General features: G+C 34.3%; 1 long non-coding RNA gene across 1 annotated transcript in view; it reads right to left on the bottom strand.

The window, feature by feature from the left end:
* LOC306669647 overlaps window positions 1-25,566 on the bottom strand; it is a 42,802-nt gene extending 17,236 nt beyond the window's left edge. Inside the window, exon 1 of the long non-coding RNA XR_013766191.1 lies at window positions 25,437-25,566. This is a non-coding gene — a long non-coding RNA (uncharacterized lncRNA). The remainder of the gene's footprint in view (window positions 1-25,436) is intronic.
* Between the last annotated feature and the right edge of the window lie 809 nt (window positions 25,567-26,375).

The raw sequence follows: 26,375 nt of genomic DNA, 5'->3' as shown, positions 1-26,375 counted from the left end.
TATTGCCTAACCAGAGGCAGGTGTTTCAAGAATATATGTTTAGAAGATTGTTGATATAAATTGCTAAAGGGTTCTATGTATTTTCACATGGAAGTAGAGGAATCAAGGATAAATTCTAAATTGTAAGCTAAAGCAACAGGATGATGTTATTACTACTTAGTGAGGTGAAGAAGACTGTTGAAGTAGGGGTAGGATAAAAATCAATAGCTTTACTTTGGTCATGTCGAATTTGTAAAATTAGCATACTATAGTGACACAGTCACATCATTGTTTATAGCAGCTCAATTGACAATAGCTAAGCTATGGAATCAATGAGGTGCCCTTCGACAGATGAACGAATAAAGAAAATGAGGTACATATACACAAGGGAATATTACTCAGCCACGTAAAAGAATGAAATTATCCACATTTGCCAGTAATTGGATGGAACTGGAGATTATCATACTAAGTGAAATAAGCTAATCCCAAAAAACCAAAGGCTAAATGCTTTCTCTGATATGTGGATTCCAACTCACAATAAGAGGGGCATAGGGAAGAATAGACGTACTTTGGATTGCACAAAGGGGAATAAAGGGAAGGGAGGGGGAATGGGAATAGGAAGTTAGTGGAATGAATTGAACATTACTATCCTATGTGCATATATGATTACATAACCAATATAATTCTACATCATGTACAATGAGAAGAAAGAGAAATTATACTCCATATATGTATAATATGTCAAAATACATTCTACTATCATGTATAACTAATAAGTACAAATTAAAAAATATTAAAAATTTGTGTAGGTATTATTAAAAGAGGTTTTTTATTTCTGGTGAGTGTTGGAAAATTAGTATAAACTCTTTTATTTGGATGTGGATTATTACCCATAAATTTTCATTAAATATTATTAACAGCCATGTATTCATACTAACTGAGTCAATAATAACTATAGGACAAAATTACCATAAAGAAATGCTAATATATATTTGGAGTTCCTGTATCTTACCTGAACTTACATATCTGAAAAGCTTTGAATAGAGACTCTTGGGAAAGAGATTTAGAAAATTAATTCTAATTAATAGAGTAAAATGTTCCTACCATTCTTATCAATTCTTTATGCTGAATACAGAAGTTTGAACTAATTTTCATCTTAGACTTTTTAAGGTAAGCGGTAACATAACTGACTTTCCTCTTACTCAAAAGTAATCTAAGATTTCATTGGCTAGAATTGCAATGTTCACCTATTGAAGAAGGCCATGTGATAGAAAGGTTTCAACAATTTATATGCTATTTTCATTTATTACTCAGTATATTCTATGTTACTTGTCAAGTAAAATATTATTTGTCAAAAGCAATGCAATTTTATGTAGACATGCTTCCTAGGGATCTATCAAAAATAGAAATTTATTTTAAAGAAAAATTTTAAATAAAAAAATTTATTATGATATGTTAAAAGGTATCTAATGTATAAGAATTTAATGTGATGACAGACATTTTAATATCAGAGGGTACATTTAAGGATGCATAAAGAGGAAAGTTCATCAGATTAAGTGTGTTTCTCTCCTATTTGTGGTAGACTAAGGCTCTGTAAACCAAATGTGGTAGAATGATATCATTAAAGTCAGTAATAAGTGAAGATGGTGATATATACACCATTTTTAATTTCAAAAATTTTAAATTACTTTTTACAGTAAGCAAGACAAATACATAAATGATTATCATCAATGTCTCTTTTCAAAACAAAATCCTTTACAATTTTAGTATTAAAGAGAAGAATGAAGCAAGATGTGACAAGAATAGAGTCAAACACATTATGAGGAATTGTAACACAGTTTGATAGCAAAAAAGAATTGTGTCAAACAGGAACCTTATCATTCCAACAGTGTGGGTTTTCAGATATTTTTAGTATTCAGTGGATCTAATAATAGAGGCATTAGGGAAGAAACCTTCCATTATTCAAGAGCCTTACTTTTTTGTTTCTCCATTGCTTATTTTTGTTTCATAGGCAAAGTTTAATGTGTTTTTAAAATATCTGAAGATGTATATATCTCAATGAAAGTATATGTGTGCTGTATCAGTTAGGTGTTTACAAATAATTAGAACATTGAATGAAAAGACTATCATTCTATTAATGCATTTGATTTCTAAGCTTTGTATTGTAATTATTGGTTTATAGAAAATCCCTTATACATTTTCCCTTATTTATCAGCTCTATTTCATTACAGGAGTTCTCAAAACAATGTGTGTTTTTTTCACATTTTGTGATTTAAAGACACCGAAAATATAGTATTGTGGATATAGAATGAATGATCATTTTTAAAGGAAAAAAATATAAAATTGTATTATAAGCATTGGAAATATGACAAAGAATAATACATGTATATATAATGAGCAAAAAATACACAGTGAAAATTATAAAAAACTGAGCCTGAGTTGATTAATGCAGATAGATGGGGGCTTAGAATGTGAGAACTGGAGGAAAATAGTCATTGGGGATAGCAACTCTGAATTGGTTGGTTTGTGATGAAAGGTGCCCGAAAGGTAAGTCATCTGCTACCTCTAGGAATTAGCTAACCGAGGAAAAGGTGAGCGAGTTCAACAATGTCAGAGTATAAGAATATAGAAGGTAAAAATCATGCTTAGCAGAGTGAAGCACTGAATAAGGTCATATCTAAAATAATGCTTTCTTAGTTTTTAAAAAATATTTTGGCAACTTTTGTTTAAAAACTGACCTACTCAGAGATATCATAAGGTACTAGAAGTGAACAAATCTCACTTTGAAAAGTAATTAGGTATGACCCAGAGATATTTCAAAGTGTATGTTTTATGCTTTGGAAGTCCTATTTTCAGTATGGAACATACACAAGACATATATGCAATGTTTAATGACTACATTTAATTATAACATGTATTAGATACCAAATTATTATCTATAAATAATTTTATAATTAAAATGATCAATATAATGAATTGAATATAGGAGTTGAAAATGAGTTATAAAAGAATACAATGAGTTTTAATAAATACACATTTATATATATAATGATTTTATAATAGCAAAATTCCACCATGCCCTTCCTCCATGAAGTTTTGCCTCAGATAGGTCTACAGCAATGAAGTCAGCCCCCCCCCAAGGACTAAACCTCTAATACCATATATAAAATAAACTTTTCCTCCTCTGAGTTATTATTGTTGGGTATTTTTATCACAGTGAAAAAAAACTAACAAAGAAATTATCTGAATTTGAAATTCAATCATTAAATTTATAAATCATATTACTTACACATTTGTATTTTCAGTGGAGATAAAATAATTCACAAAAGAAGTACAGACCCTCTCCTCAGATATTTTATAGACCAATGTGAGAAACTGTCAAATAAATGAAAGAATTGCAGTAACTATGATCAGTGTCCAAATCAGAAAACAAACTGTAATGTTGGAGAACATGAAAGGGTTTTATATAGTCCTTTCATAGGGTTGTGTTAACAAATTATCACAAGTTGGTTAGCTTATAACAACAGAAGTTATTTTCCTATCATGGTTCCAGAGAGTGGAAATACCTAACCCATGAGTTGGCAGAGCAATGCTCCTTCTGAAGTCTTTGGGAGAGGATAATACCCTGCGTCTTTCTAGCTTCCAGTGAAGTCAGACATTCCTTGGCTTGTGGCAGTGTAACCCAGATATCTGCATCCATGGCTGTCTTCTCTCTGCATACTTCTGTACATCTTTTCACATTTCATTCTTTTTTTTTTTTTTTTTTCTTTACAAGGACATCAGTCATACTAGATTAGGGGACAATTCTACTCCTGTATTGTGATAGTTACGTTAATGTATCAAATTGACTGTATCTGGGATATTTGGATATTTAGTTAAATAGCATTTCTAGATGTGGCTGTGATCTAGAAGAGATCAGCTTTAAATTGGGGAACTTAGTGAAACAGATTGCTTTCTCCAAAGTGGATGGATGTTATCCAATCCTTTAAGGGTCTGAATAGAACAAAAAGTTGAAAGAGGGAATTTTCACTATCTCTTTGCCTGACTGCTTGTGCTGACCTTGAGTCTCCCAGTTCTCAGGCCTTCCAACAGACTAGAATCTTCATTATCAGCTCTCTTGCTATCAGTCTTTCAATCCACACCATTGGCTTTCCTGGATCTCTAGGCTGCAGACTACCGATCGTGGGAATTTTCAGCCTCCATACTTGCATGAACCAACACAAATTGTAATAAGCCTCTATCTCTATCCTTTTGGTTTTATTTCTCTGGAAAACTGTATTACGAGAGGAAGGGTGGACCACACATTCTGCAGTAGTAGGAGTTAGTGTAGGGTTTCAGCATATCTTTTTTTGTAGGGCAACATGATTCAACCTATAATAATAATCTATATATGATGTCTACTCCACTCGAGTATAATAATTTATTACTCACTTAGACAGCTTGGTAGCTTGCCCCAGGTCACATTATTAGTGTGTTAGAAAAAAGAACTCAAACAAAAACACAAATTCCTGCTAAGTCATACTCCCCAGTGATGCAACAGAAAAAATGAATCCAATGTTGACATTCCTTTACAAAATTGTGCAATGGGAAATAGATGAAATTCAATCTCTTTAGATGGCTAGAGAGTCTGGCCTACCACTGATCCAGTCTCATGAGTTAACTCAGTTTTTCCTTCTTTGTTATAGGTATAAGAAGCATTTCTTTTTTTTTTTTTTTTTCTCTTCTAAAACACACTCCTTCATTACTTGGGTTTCACTCCAAATTTTTCTTTTCATGTGAAGTTCTTTTCCAATTCATCCGTCCAAATCTTCTTTCAGTTCAACAAGATTTTTTTAAGCAAAAAGACCTTGCTGAACTTTCTTAGGACTAGTTTATTCAGTTTACCGTACCTATATCTTCTACTATTTAGGATGGGAACAGTACCACAAATTCATCCTTTAAATTCCTTATTTGGTGTTTAGCTAGCCCAAAAGATGTGTGATAAAGTGGCTTTGGAAGTGTGCATATGCAGCAGATACCTTTCAAAAAAGATTGAGAGTTGATGCCAAATATATATATATATATATATATAATATAAGTTTAAATACATAAAACAACAATCTGTAATGTACAATCTGTAATGTAGATACTATAACTATTATTCTCATTTACAAATGAAGAAATTGAGGAAGGGACATCCACCTGATATATGACAGAGCTGGAATGTGAAGCTAGCTATCTGTCTTCCAGCAGAATGCAAACAATTCAAATGCACTATATTTCAGTGGTTACGTTCCAATATGGGAATATCAGGCAGGAAGTTTTTACCAAGACAGTGACTCAGGTCAACTGAAGATCTTGAAAGAATGGGGGAGGGAGAGAGAGAAAACAAAATATAGACAGACATGGTAACCTCAGAATGTATAAGAAAAACATTTCATTTTTCTTTTATAACAAGTACATAAGTTTTCCTGTTTTTGTTGTGGAACTAAATTTAGAGAAAGACTTTTTTCCATCCAGTGAAAGGAATATTTTAGTCTTTGCTCTTCACTGTTTTTCACTAGCATCAAATATTTATTTTAACCATCCATTTGGGATGCCCGTGCATACCACATGATAAATCAACTTTGAGCATCCTCTGGGACTACATAAAAGTCACTCTTTATTCTTCTCCTTGGTTTATAGGCCTCTGGTAGCTCAACATGATATTCTTTATAGAGTGGAATCATACTAAGATCACATCTGTTCAAATCACTTTCTCTTTTGTTTGAAGTTACTAAACATAAAATATTTGAATATGAATTAAACTTACAATATTGCTTTAACACCAAAATACATTTTCATTTTCTGCATATTCTATTTCTTTTATAAATTCATCAGGTTAACTAGCAAATTTTCAATATATAATACAATTTATTGAACTACAATTCTCAGTGTACATTAGCTTTCTAAATTTAATTCTTCAATATCTTTTAATTTCTTCTATATAGATAAAATGATGTTTATAATTTAACTAAAATGAGAAGTTAATGCTTGTAGTAGAATGGACATAGTCATATTTAATTTTGATTTTAATTTTGATATTGTAAAAGTTGAACTAGTGTGAATTCTTCGTGAATTTATTAGTCATTGGCAAATGATTTCTCCCCTTTACTCATGAATGAAAATACCAGTTCGTAGCTGCCCAATAACACTATATTTTAGAGTCTTCCTTTAACAGTTGAAGTTGTTAAAGAAAAAATTATCCTCAGACCTGGTAATTAAAAAGAAGACTTATTCATGATTTATGCAATAGAGGTATTACAATAGGGATGAAGACTCGGGCTCAACCCCAAATACAACAAACGAGTGCAGATTCATAGCCAAGGAGCAAGCAGAGAGAGCTAGTGGAAAGAAAATTATTAAGAGAAGGCACCCTAGGGCAGAGGCATGGTATTAAACTGATCTGTGAGAATTTTTGCTGCAGACAAGCCAAGGACTTATCCATAATGGATGGTGACTTGATAAGATATTAAGGATAGGGGTTCTCAGTAAACTGATTTACCAGAATTCTTGCAAAGGCTGGACCAGGCAGGGGAAAAACAAGACAAGTCCCTGAGGCCTAGTCAAGAAAAGTTCTCTGAAAAGTCTGCATAAAGTCTGGTTAAGAACATCTCTGTCAAAGATGTAGTCCTATTTTCTACAAAGGAAGGTAAGAAAAGTGATAAGCAGGGCTTATAGGAGCATATCCTTAGGAATAAGCTGTACCTTGTGTATAACCCTCCCCTTTCCTTAAACCACAGCACAGTTGTGCATGTGATCCAGATTTAATAATGCAGACAATGACTCTCCCTTATGAACTGACAAAACAAACACCCAAAGCCAAACAAAAATAGCAAGAAGAAGAAAAAGTAGGGAATCTAGCTTTCTGAATATTAATGTGGAGCACAGCACTCCACATTAGAGAAAATAAATTTCCACCTTAGCATTCATTACATTTGGGCTCTCTTTGTAGGAGCAGATCAACATGTTAGGATGGGATTGTCCTACAATAATATATGCTCCATTTTATTTGCCTAGAGATCTAACAGCAGGAAATGTGAAGACAAAATTGCAGGTGAGAAAACTGTCAAAGAAACAAATCAGGTAAATGATTGCAACTAAGTGAGTGGCTTTAGGAGACATAGTCGAAATAAAGGACTATTAGTATAGTGGCACTTCCTGAACGTGTAGTGTGTAGTGCTTTTAGCAAAGTATTAAAAAGATAAAGCACAGTAAGTTGCCATGACCTGCATGACCATTCATTCAGAAATCTGCAAGGGGTGTTGGGGGCTGAAGAAAAGACAGACAGATACAAATAAAGAAAAAGTTGGGGCTGTGTTTCTCCATCCCCTGATCAGGAATGAACCACCCAGAGCCAGCTCAACACTTTATTGCATAGTTTTGACATCAAAGGGGTTTTCTGTGAGAAAGTTTCTTCAAAGCAAGCAGGATCAAGGTCAAAGACTTCCAGTCCAATTATAATTATCAACTTGTGCTCATAATTTTCTACCCCCAGAAGCTGGTATCCAAATTGAAGGTCAAGACTAGGTCCCTTGGGAAACATGAAAACCTCTTTTGAACAGGGTGTCACTGGAGCAGCTGGGCAGTCTCCACTGTGCCTTTGTACCAGGAGTTCCCAGCAGAGGCACACTCCTGTTGCTGGATAATCAGAGACCACAATTCAAATCACAGCTCCCAACAGTGAATTGCAAGGAGAGATAAAAGAGAAGAGAGCCTAGAGATTAGGAGATTCAAAGATTATAGAAGTCCAACTCTCTAGGATTCAAAAAGGTATAATAAAATTTGCCAGCACCAACCTTTCAAATGGCCTCAAACTGTCATTACCATGTGAAAGGAAAAGTATGTTACTCTAGCTATGTAATAAGACACTTTACAGCTTGATATAACAGCAATGACGTATTAGAACTCATAACCTTGTGGGTTGCTTAGCCTGATCTTTTCAGTGTCACAGTTGGCTTTCAGAAAAGGAGCATTCCTAGAGATCAAGTCCCAATATGAAAGCATTTGCCAAGCCTCTGTAATTACCTTCTCTTGCCTCATTGGTGGATGAAGATTGTCAGGCCAGTACCAGAATAAATGAGGAAAGATTTTACAGCATGTAAAACACTGAGCTGTACTTTATTAGGATTTGACAGAGGTAGTCATTTAAAAACAGAATAAGATAGTAAAAGAATGATGTTTATTCCACAATCTGACTATTGTGAATTGAGCAGCTATGAACATTGATGTGGCTGCATCACTGTAGTATGCTGATTTTAAGTCCTTTGGGTATAGGCCAAGGAGTGGGATAGCTGGGTCAAATGGTGGTTCCATTCCAAGTTTTCTAATTGATGAATGGATAAAGAAACTGTGATATATCTATACACACACACACACACACACACACACACACACACTGGAATATTACTCAGCCATAAATAATAATAAAATTATGTCATTTGCAGGCACATGGATGAAATTGGAGAATATCATGCTAAGTGAGATAAACCAATCTCAAAAAACCAAAGTCCGAATGATCTTGCTGATAAGCAGATGATGATACATAATAGGAGGTGGGAGGGAGGCAAGAATGGAGGAAGGAGGGACTGTATAGAGGGAAAAGAGGGGTGGGAGGGAAGGCAAAAAAATAACAGAATGAAATCAAACACCATTACCTATGTAAATGTATGATTATACAAATGGTATGCCTTTACTTCATGTACAGAGAAACAAGTTGTACCCCATTTGTTTACAATAAAAAAATAAATTTTTAAAAAATGATGTTTAGAAAAAAAAATACTGTGAGTCTACTAAGTTTCTAAGGAAACTCTATTTCTTTAGAAAACTCCATCCTACAAAATCCATAAACAACAATTGGATTGACAAAATTTCACTAGCAGGGAGGAGTATGCAAGTTATATGACTGAGACAATTTGTACACCACAGTGTTTATTTACTTCAGTTACATTTAAAGCGTAATTTGAGACAGGGAAATGCCCTTTGGAAATGCCAGGACCACAGAAAACACGGAAATGGGACTTCCTTCATCCCCTTCCTTTCTCTCCCTCCTTTCTTCCCTCCCTTCCTCCCTTCCTTCCCATTAAGAAAGATAAATATAATTTTTCTTCAGAAATATTAAGATGAAGTCATAAATCCACAGAATATATACCAGAAAGAATGTGTTTTTATTATTCTTGAAATGCCATCACATGCAAAATAACTTTTTGGAAAACCTACTATCTGCACAGATGTTTATTCAACTTTTCTGATCCTGTGATTTGGGTTTAAGGATTAACATAATTAACGAGAAACCTAGATGCCATTTTTTTCTTAAAACATATATAGAACATTCGTTGCATGCAATAAGAATCATTATACAGGAAAATAATTTAGTATTATTATATTATCATTTCCTCAAATCATCACCTTCTGATATTGAAAAATGTTTAAGCAATATGAGTTTTAGTTCTATTATATATTTACCTTTAAATGTGCTATTTGCAAAAAAATGTAAGCAATGTCTTTGAAGACATATAAATGATATGACTAGATCCATTTGGAATTGATGCCTTAAGACATTAAATTAAAATTTACCTATAGAAGTATATTTTTAAACTTGTATTATAATTTATGAAATTAGAAAAGTTAATTCTTAAGATAATTATATTTTAAATTTTTTTAATGTTATATTCAGAAACACTGAGGAAATGATCTAGTTTTAAAATATATTTGAAAGTAATTTCATTAAAAAATAGCATAAAGTTGTTTTCATTTTATCACTGCAGCATTTAGTATGTTAAAAAATTGTGTTGGTAATAAACAGATTTTTTTTCTCTCACTATTTTTAATAAAATATAATTAACTTGTATTTTTACTTCAGGCTCAAATTATGTATCTACTATAAATCCAATTTTCTATAAGTGAATTCTACTACAATGTCTTTCTAGGAAGTTTTATTAAGCTTATTTATTTTAAATCATTAGAAATTATACTCAAAGATAACAATACAAGAGAAGAAATTCATTACATAGCTAATATTTTCCTTTTTCAAGCTTTTCTCCAAATATATATAAGGATTAAGGACTAAGGACATAAAGACTTGCAGAACTCAAGGCTCTCTTAGATGCTTTTGTATCTCCTAAAACTGTTGGAAATATCCTTAGTTCTGTTTATACACATGAACATATTTAATGAAATGAGCTTTAAAAAAATCACAGCAAGTCTTGTCTTATACATTGCTGATTATACTGCACTTACCATCTATCACTGTTAATATCTTTTATCTTCAATTGAAATGCTTGTTTTATTAGATTTTCTAATTTATAAATATTGTTACTATTTAGGTAATAGTACAGTTCACATTAACTCTTCCTTGAACTGTCCACATGAATTGCACTATTAAAACAATATAAAACTACTCTGCACAGGAAAGATGGTTGAGAGAACTCATCAACACTAATACACACTACTAATCCACTGTGTTCTTTGGGAATAAACTTCTTACACTGTATTGTTTGATTCTACAAATTTACAAAAATGATACCAGATTATGACCTAGTGATGTTTACCCAAGCAATGCAAAACTGGTCCAAATCTGGTAATAAGTCAATGTAAATCATGATGATAAGAGCTAAAGAACAGTTCTAAGATCATCTCAGAATATGCAACAAAGCATTTGATAAGACTTATGAGTTTCTAAAGGTGAAAAAACTCAAAAATTAGAAATAAAGAAAAAACTTCCATAAACTAATAAAAGGAATCTACAAAATACCTACAGTTATCATCACCCTTAACAGTAAAATAATTAAGTATTTTTTACTTTCTAATAGAAACAAATATAGGGTAAGCAATATGACAAGAAAAAAATTCAGATTGTAAAGGAAGAATTTAAATTTTCTGTTTTGAAAGATAATATGATTGCCTATGTAGAGTGTAGAAAATTCTAAATAATTTATATATTAGCTCCTAGGACTAGTATATAAGTTTAGCCATGTTGCTATCTATAGAGTTAATGTAAATAATTTCTATTTGTACATAGTACCAGTAAATTTTAATAATTTAAATTTTCAAAAATTTGAAGTTTTAATAAATATAATATTCATAACCAATTAGTAAATAAATGTAGAGAATAAATGCCATGGAAAGGACAATTAAAAAAACATTTTTAATCTAGATTCAAATACACAACAGGCTTTTAAGAAGGAAATCACACTGTATCAGTGACTAAAAAAAACCTTACAGAAAGATAAACTCCCACTCATTGTCCTTTATTTGACTGTCCCGCTTATCCCTTAATGTCTATAAGAGAAGAAATACTTCTGGATTGATGACAATGATAATAATCTAATGTATTTGCTTTTTTTGTTTGTTTGTTCAGTTAACTTATCACTCTGCTCTGCTATCTTGGGAGAAAGAATGAGGAAGTAGATAGAAGTAGCTAATTTAGTCTAGACCAAGTACTATGTAACAGAACAAAAAATTACAACTAAGGAAATCTGATTATAGAAACACAATTTTTAATGATGTCCCAAATAATCTCTTATTATTTCTGTATAGATCATATCCTCAAAATTCAGAAATAGAGGAATCCTTTAAATATGATAATTTAGTTTGATCAGGAAAAAAATTTTCAAAACTAAATTATTATGGAGAAGTTATGGAATATAACTTTATGCTAAAAAGTATCTTAAATATCCACTTATTATAATGATAGGTATAATGACAACCTGGAGAGGAAATTAAAAAAAAAATAAAGCCCTATTTAAAATCTGCTTGAAAATATATCAGTGAGATGCAGACCACAAGGATTTAAATAATTAAGATCCAAATAACCACAAATAAATGCCACGGAAGTGAACTAAGAATGTGGAGTCACATTTCTAAAAGTGTCAAGCTGTTTCTGTTGAGAGAAGAAATAGTTGTACAGATTTTTAATAAACTCAGAAGGAAATTTAAACAAAGCTTGTAGATCAAGGTTCCCATTAAAGAGAGTCCATTTTTCTTATTTGTAATTTTCATCTTAAAATATCAAAGGAATACAACAAAGAATAAGAATAAAACACAAATAATCCAACCCTTGTTAGGAAAAAATTCTGAATGGGTAAAGTGACCCTTATTACCAAAGGCCTTGCTAAGTGGTTAATATCCAAAATATGTAAGGAATCTAACTCAATGGTTTAGAACACACACACACACACACACACACACACACACACACACACAGATTTTAAAATAGACTAATGAACTGAGCAAGAATTTCTTCAAAGAAGACATAAAAAAATGTTCAGTATCACTAATCATTAGGAAAATGCATATTAAAACCAAAAAGTGATATCAACTCATATCTGTTAGAATGACTTATATAAAAGAATACAAAAAATTAACTGATATTGATAAGAATGTGGAAGAAAGGAAACTCTTCAACCCTGTGGTTCCTGAAGCTTGGTATTCTCAACAGCAATAATAATTGTTATTATTTGGGGAGGTCTTAGCAATTCTTCTATGTGACTACTACTATCTCATTGATATTTTAATTTTCAGTTCCTCAATGACAAATTGTCAGGAATGCAGGAACTGAATTATGCATCCTGAACTGTCCTGTGACAGAGGTGATGCCCCTGTAAAAAACCCTTTGAGGGAAGGAGCCCATGGAGATAGTATAGTTGCTATGGTAACACCCTGTTCAATAGGAGGTTCTGTGCCAGCCATGGAGCTATTCAGTTCTTGTCCTTGAGGTTTAGACACTAGATGCTTGGGATGAAAAGTTATGGGTGTAAACTGATACTGGTAATCTGGCTGCTCCTACTCATGATCTTGATTTTGCTTGCTTTGAAGAAACTTTCTTACAATAAATCCTTTTGATGTTTAAACCTATATAATAGATAGATAGATAGATAGATAGATAGATAGATAGATATAGATATATATCCACAATGGAATATTACTCAACCATAAAGAAGAAAAAATTTATGGCATTTGCTGGTAAATGGATGAAGTTGGAAAATATCAGGCTAAGTGAAATAGACCAAGCCCAGAAAACCAAAGGCGAATGTTTTCTCTGATAAGTGCAATATATAATGAGATGGGGATGGCGGGAGGTGGGGGAGAGAAGATTGAAGGAACTTTGGATGGTGTTGAGGAAAAATGGGGTGGGAGGGGGTGGGGGACGGAAAGATAGTAGAATAAAACAGACAATATTACTCTATGTATATTTATGATTATACGAATGGTGTGAATCTACATTGTGTACAACCATAGAAATGAAAATTGTACCCCATTTGTGTATAGTAAATCAAAATGTGTCTGTAAAAATAAAAAAAAAGATTAAAAATAAATAAATAAATATGATGAGCTTGTTGGTGGTCAGTCTTCCTCCATCACTGGTTGGCGGAACCACTGGTACCAGATTTTTCTCTATTTGTGTGTCTGTTTGTCTTTTCTCAATCCCCTCATGGCCCGTTTTGGCAATCTGAATAATGGGCTGTACAGTCGTGGTAAGAGATTATACTGAGTATTTCTATATTATATTTTCATTTCTATATAGTTGTTGACCATGCCATCTGATTAGATCTTTTTGCTGATTTTTAATTGGGCTGCTTGTTCTGTTATTGTTAAATTTTAAATATAGTTGTGTATTTTGAATTTAATTTCCTAATCAAATAAGTGTTTTGTGAGTACTTTCTCCTATATGTAGATTGGCTTTTCATCCTCTTATCAGCATCTATTTGCATGAAAAAATTTTTAATTTTAATAAAGTTCAACTTACCAACTGTTTCTTTCATTAATCATGCTTTTGTTATATCAAAAACCCATGGAAAAAACAAAAGTCAATTGAATTTTCACATATCTTTTCTTCTAGGAGATTGACAATTTAGCGTTTTGCAAATTTAGCATTTTGTGTATTAAAAACAAATTTTGAATTAATTTCTGTGTAAAGTGTGAGTTCTGTAGCTAAAACTCATTTTTTTTTTTGCTTCTATAAAGAAATCCAAATTTCCAGCACCATTTATTAAATTCTGTCCCTTCTGAAGTGAATTGTCTTTGCTGCCTTTCCAAAGATCAGTTGAATATATTTATTTCTGTCTTATTTAAGAGAGTTTTGTGAATTTCTTCTCATAAGTCATATGAAGGTTTTACTAAACATACCTACAGATTTCATTTTTGGGGAAGATATAAATGATATTGCATACCTTTTAAATTGAAACTCCAATTGTTCATTGCCCATATCTAAGAAAACAATTGCTTTTTTATTAACCTCGAATCCTGTTACTTAGGTATACTTAACTCATAATTATGTTTTGTAGGTGGTTCGTTGAAGTTTTCCATTTTTGTAACAATGTCATCTGCATACATGACATTTTTATTTTTTCTTTTCTCATTTGAATATTTTTTATTTCTTCTCTTGTCCATTGTGTTACCCATGACTATGTGTTCAATTTGAGAGTTGGGTGAGATTTTATCTGATCTTAGAGTGAATACAACCAGATTTTCAACATTAAGTATGATGTTAGCTATAGGGTTTTTGTTTTTTTTGATACTCTTCTTCAAATTGAAGTTGTTCCAATTTACTTTTAGTTTCCTGGTGTTTGACATGAATAAGTGATAGATTTTATTAAATGCTTTTTTGTGTCCATTGATATGATAATATATGAGCTTTCTCCTTTAATATGTTGATGTGATATGATTAATATTTGAAAGCTGATTCAGCCTTGCAAACCTGGGATAAATCTCATTGTTCTGGTGTGGAATTATGTATATGTTATAATATGATTATCTAAATATATGGAGAAAAAGCATTAGAGAAAATCACACATCACTTCATAAAATTACTGAGCAAATGAGGTACAGATGAAAGAAACTTCAACCTATTATAGGCAATTTATAGTAAGCAAATATTTAACATTATATTGAATGGGGGAAAAACTGAACCTTTTGTCTTTAAGATATGGAACAGGAAAAGGATGAACACCTTCACTACTTTTATTATTCAACATAGTATTAGAAGTCCTAGTTAGAGAAATTAGGCAAAAGAAAGAAACAAAGGCACCCAAGTTGAAAAAGAAAAAGTCAACATATGACAGTGACATGATTTTGTATTCAGAAAACCACAAAGATTCCACCAGAACCTACTAGACTGAATAAACCAAATTTAGCAATTTTGCCGGATACAAAATTAGTATAGAAATCCCATTATAATAACTAAAAATAAATGAATAAATAAAATAATACCATAGGAATAAATTTAATCAAAGAAGTAAAGGATCACTACAGTGAATATTATAAAACATTGATGAAAAATGTTCAATGGAATAAAAAAATGGAAAACCATTCCAAATTCATAATGTGGAAGAATCAACATTTTTGAAATGTCCGTACTACCCAAAGTGCTCTACAGATTCAATGTAATCATTATCAAAATGCCAAAAACGTTATTCACAGAACTAGAAAAAAAATCCTGAAATTTATATAAAACCACAAATAAGCCTAAATAGCCAAAGACATTTTAAACAAAATGAACAAAATAGAGTCAGCAAGGTCCCTGAATTCAAGATTCACATTGTTGTAATAATCAGAACAATAAGGTATTGGTATAAATATAGACAAATAGAAAATGAAACAGAACAGAGATCCTAGAAATAAATTTATGTGTATCAACTGATTTTTTGTTGTTGGAAAGGTATTTAGAAAACAAGCTGGAGAAAGGAAAGTATTTTCAATAAACGATGCCATGAAAACTGTGCACATGCATGTGTGGAAATGAAACTAGACTCCTGTTTCTCTTCAGTTACCAAAAAAATATATATAATATCATATTGGATTAAAGGCTTAGGTATAAGACTGAAACTACATAACTTTTATAGAAAAGGACTTCAGGACATTGGAATAGGGAAAAATTTGAGGGAGGTGGGGTGGACAAGACCACAAATACACAGGAAATAAAAGCAAAAATGGACAGGCAAGGTTGTATCAAACTAAAAATCTTCTATATGATAAAGGAAATGATAACAGTGAGGAAACAACTTACAGAATGGAAGAAAACTATTTCTAAGCTATATATCTGACAAGGGGTTGATATTCAGAGTATATAAAAAATTCCAAAAAATTTAAAAATTCAGGCAATAAATCTAAATAGACATTTTTCAAAAGAAGAAACAAAAATGACCAATAGGTATATGAGAAAAATGCTCTGCGCTATATCAGTAATCATGAGAGAAACCAAAATAAATAAATAAATATATAAATAATTAAATACCACAAGGTACTGTCACCCCACTCCAGTAAGAATGGCTACTATTAAAAAAAATAATAATGATAACAAGTGCTGGTAAGGATATAGAGAAAAGGGGACACTTGCACATAGTTGGAGGCAGTGTAAATTAGTATAACCTTTATGTAAAATGGTAGGGAGGTTACTAAAAAAAATAGTATTACCATATGATTTAGCAATCCCACTCCTAAGTACATATCCAAGGAAAAGATATAAGCATGTCAAAGAATCTTTTGGACTTCTATATTTACTGTATCTCTATTCCAAACAGAGAAAACTATGAAAACAAGCTAAGAGTTCATCAACTGGTGAACGGATAAACAAAATGTGGTGCATATGCATCATGGAATATTATTCAGTTATAAAATGAATAAAATCCTGTCATTTGTGACAACATGGAGCAAAATGGAAATCAGCGTTAAGTAAAATAAGGTAGGCACAAAGAAATGAGTACCACATAATTGCACTTATATTTGGAATCTAAAAAGTTTGATCTCATAGAAATTAAGAGTAGAGCTGAGCACAGTAGTGGTTGCCTATAATCCCAATTACTTGGCAGGCTAAGGCAGGAGGATCACAAGTTCAAAGCCAGCCTGGTTAACCTAGACTGTGTCTCAAAATGAGAAAATTAAAAAGTCTGAGGATATAGTTCAGTAGTAAAAAAAAAAAAAAAAAAAAGTCCAGGGTAGAATGGTGGTTACTAATGGTGGTTACTATTTATATCAAATTTAATTCTAGGAGGAGATTAATGGGTATTACAGTTAGAAGCAAGAAGTTCTGATGTGCATTGTGTAGTAGGGTGACTATGGCTAACAATAATGAAATATGTATTTCAAAAAACTAGAATAAAATATTTTGAAAGGTTTTACCATAAAGTAATAATAACTTCTGGATGAAAGAGATGTATTTACCCTGGTTTAAACATTACACAATGTATACATAAATGGAAGCTTCACATGGCATGTACATTAATATGTATAACTTTATTTTTTATGTCTTGGGTAAAAATAAATTAGCTTTTTGAAAGAGAAAGAAATTATTTCTAGATTATAAGAATACATAAAAATTTGATTTTAAGTAAAAAAAAAGGAAGAAAAAAACTGCTGAAAACAACAAAATCATAAAAGCATCGTAAAGCAGTCTGAGAAGAAAAAGAGATTATGTTTCAAAGAGCAACAGTAAAATGGCTATGTCTCCTTGCAAAAACAATATAAACCAAAGAAAAATGAATTGAACACATTCCATTTCTGAAGATTGCCTTTTCAATGTGACAATATTTTACATTGCAAATATTATGGTTTGGTTGTTTGCAATTGCAGAAATACATTTCTCTAGTTTATCTTAAAACTATTAACATTATTACCATGTTATAATTTCAAACATGAATTTATCTTCAGAAGGTTCATTATTGTCCTCTTTCATCTGATACAAAAGAATGGTATCTAAAATAACATTACATTAATTGGATCAACATTAAAGATGGCACAGTTTGTCCTTAAAGTGTCCTTAAATGCATGTATATTTCAAGACATGTTGTGAAATAATGAAAGAAAAACTATGTGACTGTTATAAACTTAATAACTGACATGAAGTTTGGGGGAAGTTCAGAATAGGTTGTTTAGCAGAAGCTAGGCAACGTGCTGGTTTGGTATCTATAATTTTATAGGTTGGACAAATTTTACAGGACCTTTGAAGGTAACTCACAATCTCTTAAATTGCTATGACTTCCTCCTGAGATTAGGAAAGTTATTTTTAAATGGCAATTCAAATTCCCTACCATCATTATAGCCTGTTAAAGGGAATTACAGATGAAATAAGATAAGGAAGGAACCTCACATCTCTCACTGGAGAAAGACCTATGAGTTTACTCAAAATAACTTGTCAAATTTAGCCTTCATAATTATCTACTATGGCAATGTTATCAGTAATATTATTCTGGAATATACATAACATTTTCTTTTACATATAAAGACAAAGAATTCAAGGGTTTTGGTAATTAATTTTTCCAAGGTTACTTACGGAAAACTTTAGGGTCTGTGTTACTCCCTCTGAGTTTCTAGTTAATTATGCTTACCTTTCCTTCCTTAAGTTTTAATTCCTTGGATAGTCAAATACACCTGGAAGTTTAGGGTAATTAATCCCTGTGATTAAATGACTCAGGTAGGTTCAAACAACCTACAATAGATGATGCAGAAAACTTTTCCTTGAATTCTGTTCAGTTATAGACATGCTAACCTTTGCCTAGCCATGCCAACTGCTGCCTTCAGAAGCTTCCCGTGTCTCTTAAGTAATAATGTCACCTTCATACTTTTGCATGTAACATAACTAAGCAATCAAAATTTCATGAGTTTATATCTTTAAACAGATGTGATGATTTTTTACTATCTAGAATAGATCTCAAAGATGGAGTCATTTTTTCACTTAGTTCAGAATGTTTGTTTCAAATTCTTTTGGGGAGAGAGAACTCTATTTTATAACAACTTTCCTAAAATTTTAGAGCCTTTTTTTCAGAGAACACATTACTGCATTTGGTTCTTCTATTAATAATACCAAACTAACTCAAAACCACAGTTCACATTTATCTGTTTATCAGTCTTAACAATCACAAGGACTTATTAACTCCGTGTCACAAGAATGGTTCTAATCCCCTTAATTTTGATATCTACTGTGTGTGAAGTTAACTCTGCATAGGAATAAGCCATGGGAGATGATTACCAGTCTTTAGTTTACTCTTCGATTTCTGTTTCATTTGTTCAGGCCATCATCATAGTTTCACTGTTGGTTTGAAATGGATGTTTATGTGGTTGCAGTTCTAATATAATATTTTCATTTAGATGTTTTCACTGGAGAAATTTAAGACAGTTACTCATAAACTCAGCGGCTGAGTGGAAACCTTTTTCTGAGAAGAAGAAATTAAAAGACACTGCTGGCTTATCTGACTTCCTCTATATTCCATTTTTGCTCTAACCTATTGTTCATTATGAATGCTAAACCTCACTAACACCAATTCTAAGTGCATCACAACCTGTAGATGCCAAATAACAATGGCTTGCAAGTGCTGAGCTGGGTTAAATTTGTAGCTTTTTAAATTTAAATTTGTAGCTGCCTTGTCCAAATTTGCCACCCTCTCACTGGTTCTGGCTTCTGTTTTTCTAGCAAACATTTTGGTTGAGATTACAATCATTGTGATAGTTAATCTCTGTTTTTAATGGTTGAGATATTAAATTTACACAGCTCGATTTCCAAATAGTGCACAATATTTATCTTTGTTTGGAAATACAGAATTCCTCTTACATAATGTCATCAAATTAAAATAGTCATAATAGTCATCAAATTAAAATAGAAGATTATATTTAAAAATATTTTCTTTTATGCTTTGCTCTTGAATCATTGTCAAGCAATTAGTGTGTTATTTGTGCTGCTGTTATTAGGTTCAAAGCTTAACACCTGTGCAGCCGTTTTAAATCCTTACCTCTATTTTATAAAATGTTTCACTCTCCTGACCTAGATAGGTGCTTGCAGAGAAAACAAAAGTTAGCAGCTCCCCGTCCCTCTCACCACCTGTTAACCAACATAACTGAAATATCTCCTTGTTCTCTAATAGCCCACCTCAAGGTTTTACAGACAGCTGGTACAAGGAACAGCTCACTGCAAGCCTTCACACAGCTCATGCGAGCTTATGCAACAGCCCTATAAAATACCCCAGAGTTGGATTTTTCCCTGCGCTCTAGCACCTTTTCTGAGCAATGGCCTTTGTCAGACTTTAACTGACAAATAAAACTTTCTACTCGTGGTGGATCTCCTTGGCTGGTTTCTGACTTGCTCCTCAGATGGCACTTTGCTTTCATTTGGTGACTCGGATCCTCGGATCGGGCTCCCCAGCGTGCTTGCTCCCCTTGTTCTAAGGCCTTTAGCTGTATTGGGACCCTGGCTCCCCTGCGGTAGTGCGCTGCTCCTTTTGCTTCAAGGGTTCCAGCTGCCCTGGGACCCGGTGCGACCCTCTGCGGAGACCAGGATTCCGGCTCACAGGGTGCTCCCCTTCACATCCCTACCGGCCTCATTTGGTAAGTGGCAGACTTGCCTGTGGCCCCTCTACTCCTAACCCTCACTCCTAGTCCCTCTTCACCAACCCCCACTTACTCCCTCCCTCAGAGGTTGATCTCATTGTATGGGATGTCTCAAGTCCTTCCCTTGCGCGATACCATGACCCTATACAAATCCATCTCAAGGACCCCTGCCACTTCCCAGCACAACCCCAATATCCATTTTTCCCAAAAAAACCTCCTGGGTTTACTGCCCATTGTCGAATATTTCTTAGAAAAGGACTTTCTTAGACCCAACAATTCCCCATAGTATACCTCAATCTTAGCAGTAAAAAAACAAATGGCTTCTATTGCTTAGTTCAAGACCTTCATCTTATTAATTCAGCCATTATACCATTCATCCCATAGTCACCAATCCCTATACCCTCTTATCCACCATCCCCTCAGGCACTACTCTCTTCACTGTACTTTACTTAAAGGATACATTCTTCTCCATTCCTTTACACCCCAACTCTCAAAATATCTTTGCTTTTACATAGACATATCCCCATTCTCATGCCTCTTCCCAGCTGACCTGGATCATTCTCCCACAAGGATTTTTTTTTTTTTTTTTATTGTAAACAAATGCGATACATGTTGTTTCTCTGTTTGTACATGGCGTAAAGGCATACCATTTGCATAATCATAAATTTACATAGTCCCACAAGGATTTAAGGAAAGTCCCCACCTCTTTGGACAGGTCTTAGCTAGGGATCTAGCCCCATTACCTTTTAGCAAGTCTATGGTATTTCAATAGGTTTATGATCTCTTTAGTCCCTTTTATGGGGAGAGTTATGAGGACACTTGTAAGCTTCTTAACTTTTTATCCTCCTGTGGCTATAGAGTATCTGCCTTCAAACCTCAATTATCCTCAACATCGGTCACTTATTTAGGCCTCCTCTTAAGAACAACTCAGAAGGCCATCATGTTGACAGAAAGTGCCTTATTGCTAACTAATCAATTCCCTCCACTAAGGAAGAAATCTCTTTCTTGGGAATGGCAGGATTCCTTCGTGCCTAGATCCCCATTACTCCATATTAGCCAAGCCCTTATATGTCGGAACCCAGGCTCACTCTCTGAACCCCTATTGCAACCCATAACCACAAACTTTACTAAACTCCAGCAATCCCTCCTTCACGCACCTGCCCTCCATTTGCCTGAACTCTCATGCTCCTTTCTACTTTATGTAAGTGAAAAACAAGGATTTGCCCTTGGAGTTTTAGGACACATGCTGGGACCAACTTTTGCCCCTATGGCCTTTCTATCAAAATCCACCACTAAAGGCTGGGCCCCTTGCCTGTGGATGTTGGCTGTTGCCTCTTTACTGAACAATGAATCCAAAAAACTTACCTTTGGGGTCCCATTAATAATCCTGACCCCACACCACCTTAAAGAGCTTCTCATTTACAAGGGACTACATTCCCTACCCCCTTGTCACATCCTGACTATCCCTGCAGGTATCTCTGTGGCAGGACACCAGCCTCACCTTTCTCACATGCCCTTCATTAAACCCTGCTACACTTCTTCCTGTCCCTCAGGCTCCTCTTCCCATTCATTCTTGTATCAAAACCCTAGAAGAGCTTCTCACACATTCTACACATGTACATGAAGGACCCTTACCCCAAGCAACTCACACTTGGTTCACCGATGGCTCTTCCTTTTTACGTGAAGGAACCCGCCTAACAGGATATGACATAGTTTCCCTAACATCAGTTATATTGGCCTCCTCACTTCCCAACAACACATCCAATCAGTGGGCTGAACTTATTGCCCTCACTAGGGCTTTTACTTTAGCCAATGGTCCTCCCTCAACATTTACACTGACTCTAAATATGCCTTCCACTCTTATTCAGCCATCTGGAGGGAATGTGGATTTCTCACCATCAAGGGCACCTCTATTTTCAATGCCAGCTACATCACAGATATGCTCCAAGTTTCATACCTTCCCACTGCCATTGGCATCTCTCACTGCAGTTCTCATCAACCTGACTCCTCCTTTGTTTAGATAGATAACAACAATGCAGAATTAGAAGCTAGAGCAGCTGCCCTCCAGCAGGCTCCCAAACACCCCCATCTAGCCTCATTACCTTTTAACAAGTCTATGGTATTACAAGAGGTTGATGATCTCCTCTTTAGTCCCTCTTATGGGGAGAGTTATGAGGATACTTGTAAGCTTTTTAACTTTTTATCCTCTTGTGGCTAACTCCCCCATCTCCTTCCCCTACTCTGCTCTCTTACAACTCTCTCATCACAACATCCTTCACTTAACACACAGCCAACAACCCAACAGATACTTGCTTACCTCCATAAGCTCTTTCACCCAAATACTGCCACTTCATAGCACTTTGTTTTCTCCCAACTCAAGCTTTCTCCCGAAGATTGTCAATTCCTTTCTAACCTTTCCTCCTCCTGTGACATCTGTCAAAAAACCAATCCTACTTCCAACCTTCTACCTGCTGCTTTCCCATCACATTAGGTGAGGGAACATCTTACATGCTCTGATTGACAGTTGAACTTTACTCACTTGCCTCCTGTAAAGTGACATAGATATCTCCTTGTCCTAGTTGACACTTCACAGGATGGATTGAAGCCTTCTCCACCACCAACAAACATGCTTCCATGGTAGCCACTACCCTTATTACACACATAATTCCTCAATTTGGCCTCCCTATATCTCTTCAGTCTGACAATAGTCTGGAGTTTACCTCTCATATTTCACAATTGGTAGCCAAAGCTCTCAACATCTCCTGGCAATTCCACATTCCCTATCATCCACAGTCATCTGGAAAGGTGGAATGTACAAATCGTACTCCAAAAACCACCCTCACCAAACTATCCCTTGAATTACACCTAGATTGGATAAAGATCCTTCTTCTAGCCCTCCTCAGACTATGTGCTCTTCCACAGAAACCTCTGAACATCTACTCATTTGAGCTCTTATGTGGTCGATCTACCTCCCCCTAAATCCCCCCGGCCCTAGAGTCACCTGTGCTCCCTCACCTTCTTTCCCCTCTGCTCACTTACATTAGGAACTTTTTCTGGAAACATGTGGATAACTTTCTGGCTAAACCTAACGCTGACCCCCATTCTCTTTTAACTTTCTCACCTGAGGAAGATCTAGTACTTCTTAACCATCCTAACAAAACCTCCCCCTCCTCTTCTCATCTTACTCTGAAATGGAGTGAGCCTTCATCAAATGATACTCACAACCTCCACAGCAGCTTGCCTTGAAAGCATCCCCCACTGGATGCACAATTCTCACCTAAAATTATTTGTTCCCCTTCATATTCGGTCACATCTACAGGGCCCCTCAATCTGTGACTCTCAAAGACCACTACTCCAAACCTCCCTCTGATACCCAAGGATGCTGAGGTCAAGGAACAAGGAGTTGAAAGGTCTGTTAACATTGACTGTAAGATGAACATTCCACATGGTTCTATTCTCATTATAAAAAATTATAATCAGGAAATGTCCTTAGCTAAAATCATTAATGTACTGAAAGATACATCATCCCATCTTTCCCAACAATTGTCCCCCCAACCCAAATTATCCTGGACACAACTCATTGAATCTTCTCTTAACTTCCTTCACCAGGTTGTCAATGACTCCTTATATAAAAAGAACTGTTTTACATGTGCCCCATTAAACCAATTTCCAATCACAGTAATTATGCTCTCCAATGTCTCAATTCCCCACAACAACTGCATACCACAACACAAAGGATCTTCCAAAATATACCAGTCTACTCTTTAGAAATAATTGGACCATGTTGGCACACCCTCCAGGGCACCAATCAGGACTCCACTCTTCAATTTCCATGCTCCACAAACATCACCCTTAACTCCACTACCTCCTCCTCTAGCCCACCAGGCACCTACTCCTCACGCTCACAATCCCTAAGTACTTGCATCAACTCCTCTATATAGGACCCTGCATACTAGTCATGCTCTCCCCTCAACTCACCCTTTATAATTATTCAGGATTTATGTTAATTTTTGCTCTAACAACCTGACAAAAATGTGAAGCCTTCCTCCAGCTTTGGTAGGCATTACTGTAGCCACCTCTGTCAAAGCTGTAGGACTTTCAGGGGGAACTGTAGGACATAGCATAGACCTTGCTAAACAATTTGAAGAATTGAGCAATGAGGTGGCTAGATATATCTAAACCTCTACCAAGACTATTCACATCCTCCAAACCCAAATTTCCTCCCTAGCAGAGATGGTATTATGAAATAGACAGGCTTTGGACCTCTTCACAGCTGAAAAAAGGGAACCTGTTTCTTTCTTGAGGAACAATGCTGTTATTATATCAATCAAGTCAGAAAAATTGAAAAAAATATACAAACCTTTCAAGATCTGGTCACAAAAATCTGACAAAGGAGCTTCACACCTTCTTCCTCATCCATTTGGAGCCCTTTCATGTCTTGGGTATTTCCCCTCCTAGGTCCATTAACAGCAATATTAACTTTGGCTTTCTTAGTTTCCTGTCTCTTCAGATGCCTCCAAGAGATCATCCTGGAGAGAACCAAAATCTTCACTAATCAAACAGTCAACCAGATGCCCCTTGGGGAATATGCACACCTATCTGAAAATGCTGGGTCCCTCCTAATGTCACCACTGCCTCTCAGTTGAGAAGACAATGGATATCTCCCAATGTCTCCATTGCCTCTGGGTTTAGATCTTCTTCAGTATCCTAACAACCTCCCATATCCCTTAGAATGATAACAAGAATTTGAATTAGGGGACAATGCCCCACTCCAGCTGGAAGTAGTTAGAAGAGCAATCTTCACCCACATTCCCAAGGGGTCTGATACAAAACAAAAAAGAGGAATATTAGATCCAAAGCTTAACATCTGTGCAGTCATTTTAAATTCTTACCTCCATTTTATAAAATGAGTTTCACTTTCCTGCCCTTGATATGCACTTGCAAAGAAAACAAAAGTTAGCGGATAGCTCCCCATACCCCTTACCACCTGTTAACCAACATAACTGAAATATCTCCTTATTCTCCTAATAGCTAACCACAAGGCTTCACACAGATAGCACATGAGCTTACACAAGCAGCCCTATAAAATACCCCAGAGTTAGATTCTCCCTGCCCTCTCTTACCTTTTTTGAGTGATGGCCTTTGTCAGACTTTAACTAACAAAACTTTCTATGTGTGGATCTCCTTGGCTGGTTTCTGAGTTTCAGTTTCCTTTCAGCTGTGATTATAATGACAGACACAGGGAAGTGGCATATATGGAATACATGGACTATTCTTAGTAACTCACTGTGTTCTTATTGATAAGATGACAAGTTGTTTTTCTAATCAGTTTGGGTAGTACTATAATAGAATGCCATACATTTTTAACCTTCATTCTACATACATAAAAAGACCAAAATATTTTTAGAAAATAATTCTGTATTATGATCCAATTCTGTCAAAAATAATAGATAAGGAACATAAACTTTGCTCAATATCTACTCTGGAATTCTGCCCTAAATTCACTAAGCAGAATAATTGATATATTCTCAAAGATTATAAAATTGCAGGAATGGTACAACTATTTTCATCAAAATTACTTTATATTACAACTATTCCCTAGTTTTTATATCCTGAATCTAAAAATAAGAATTTTGAACATGTGTATATGATACTAATTTGTGTACTTCTCAATCCAAGAAGTATTTTTAAATTCTAAGCATGTGTTTTGCTGAAATATTTTGATTGTTTTAGGTTTCTCTTAGAAATGCAGAGATTTTTTTTCTAGCATATATTATTAGTGATGATTGGCTAGTCAGTGGCCCATCTCTAGTATAATTTTAATTTCAAAGTAGGCTAATAAGAGTTGACTGATGCCTGCCTGTGCACATTTTTAAGTGATAATAAGTATAGAATTACTCGTCAATAGAGGCTTATGTCATAAGCTGACTGTCTAAATGATGAATATATAATGAAATTAAATAGAATTGAGACAGATGGTTGTAGCTTTTGATAAATGTGCATATCTTCATAATCAGATAATAAGTCTGTTGCCTGGAAGATCAATTGGGATATAATAACTT

The sequence above is a fragment of the Sciurus vulgaris genome, assembly GCF_902686455.1.
Source record: "Sciurus vulgaris genome assembly, chromosome: 9".
NCBI classification, from domain to species: Eukaryota; Metazoa; Chordata; class Mammalia; order Rodentia; family Sciuridae; genus Sciurus; species Sciurus vulgaris.
Note: the sequence above shows the minus strand (reverse complement) of the source record. Positions and strands in the feature narration are given on the sequence as shown.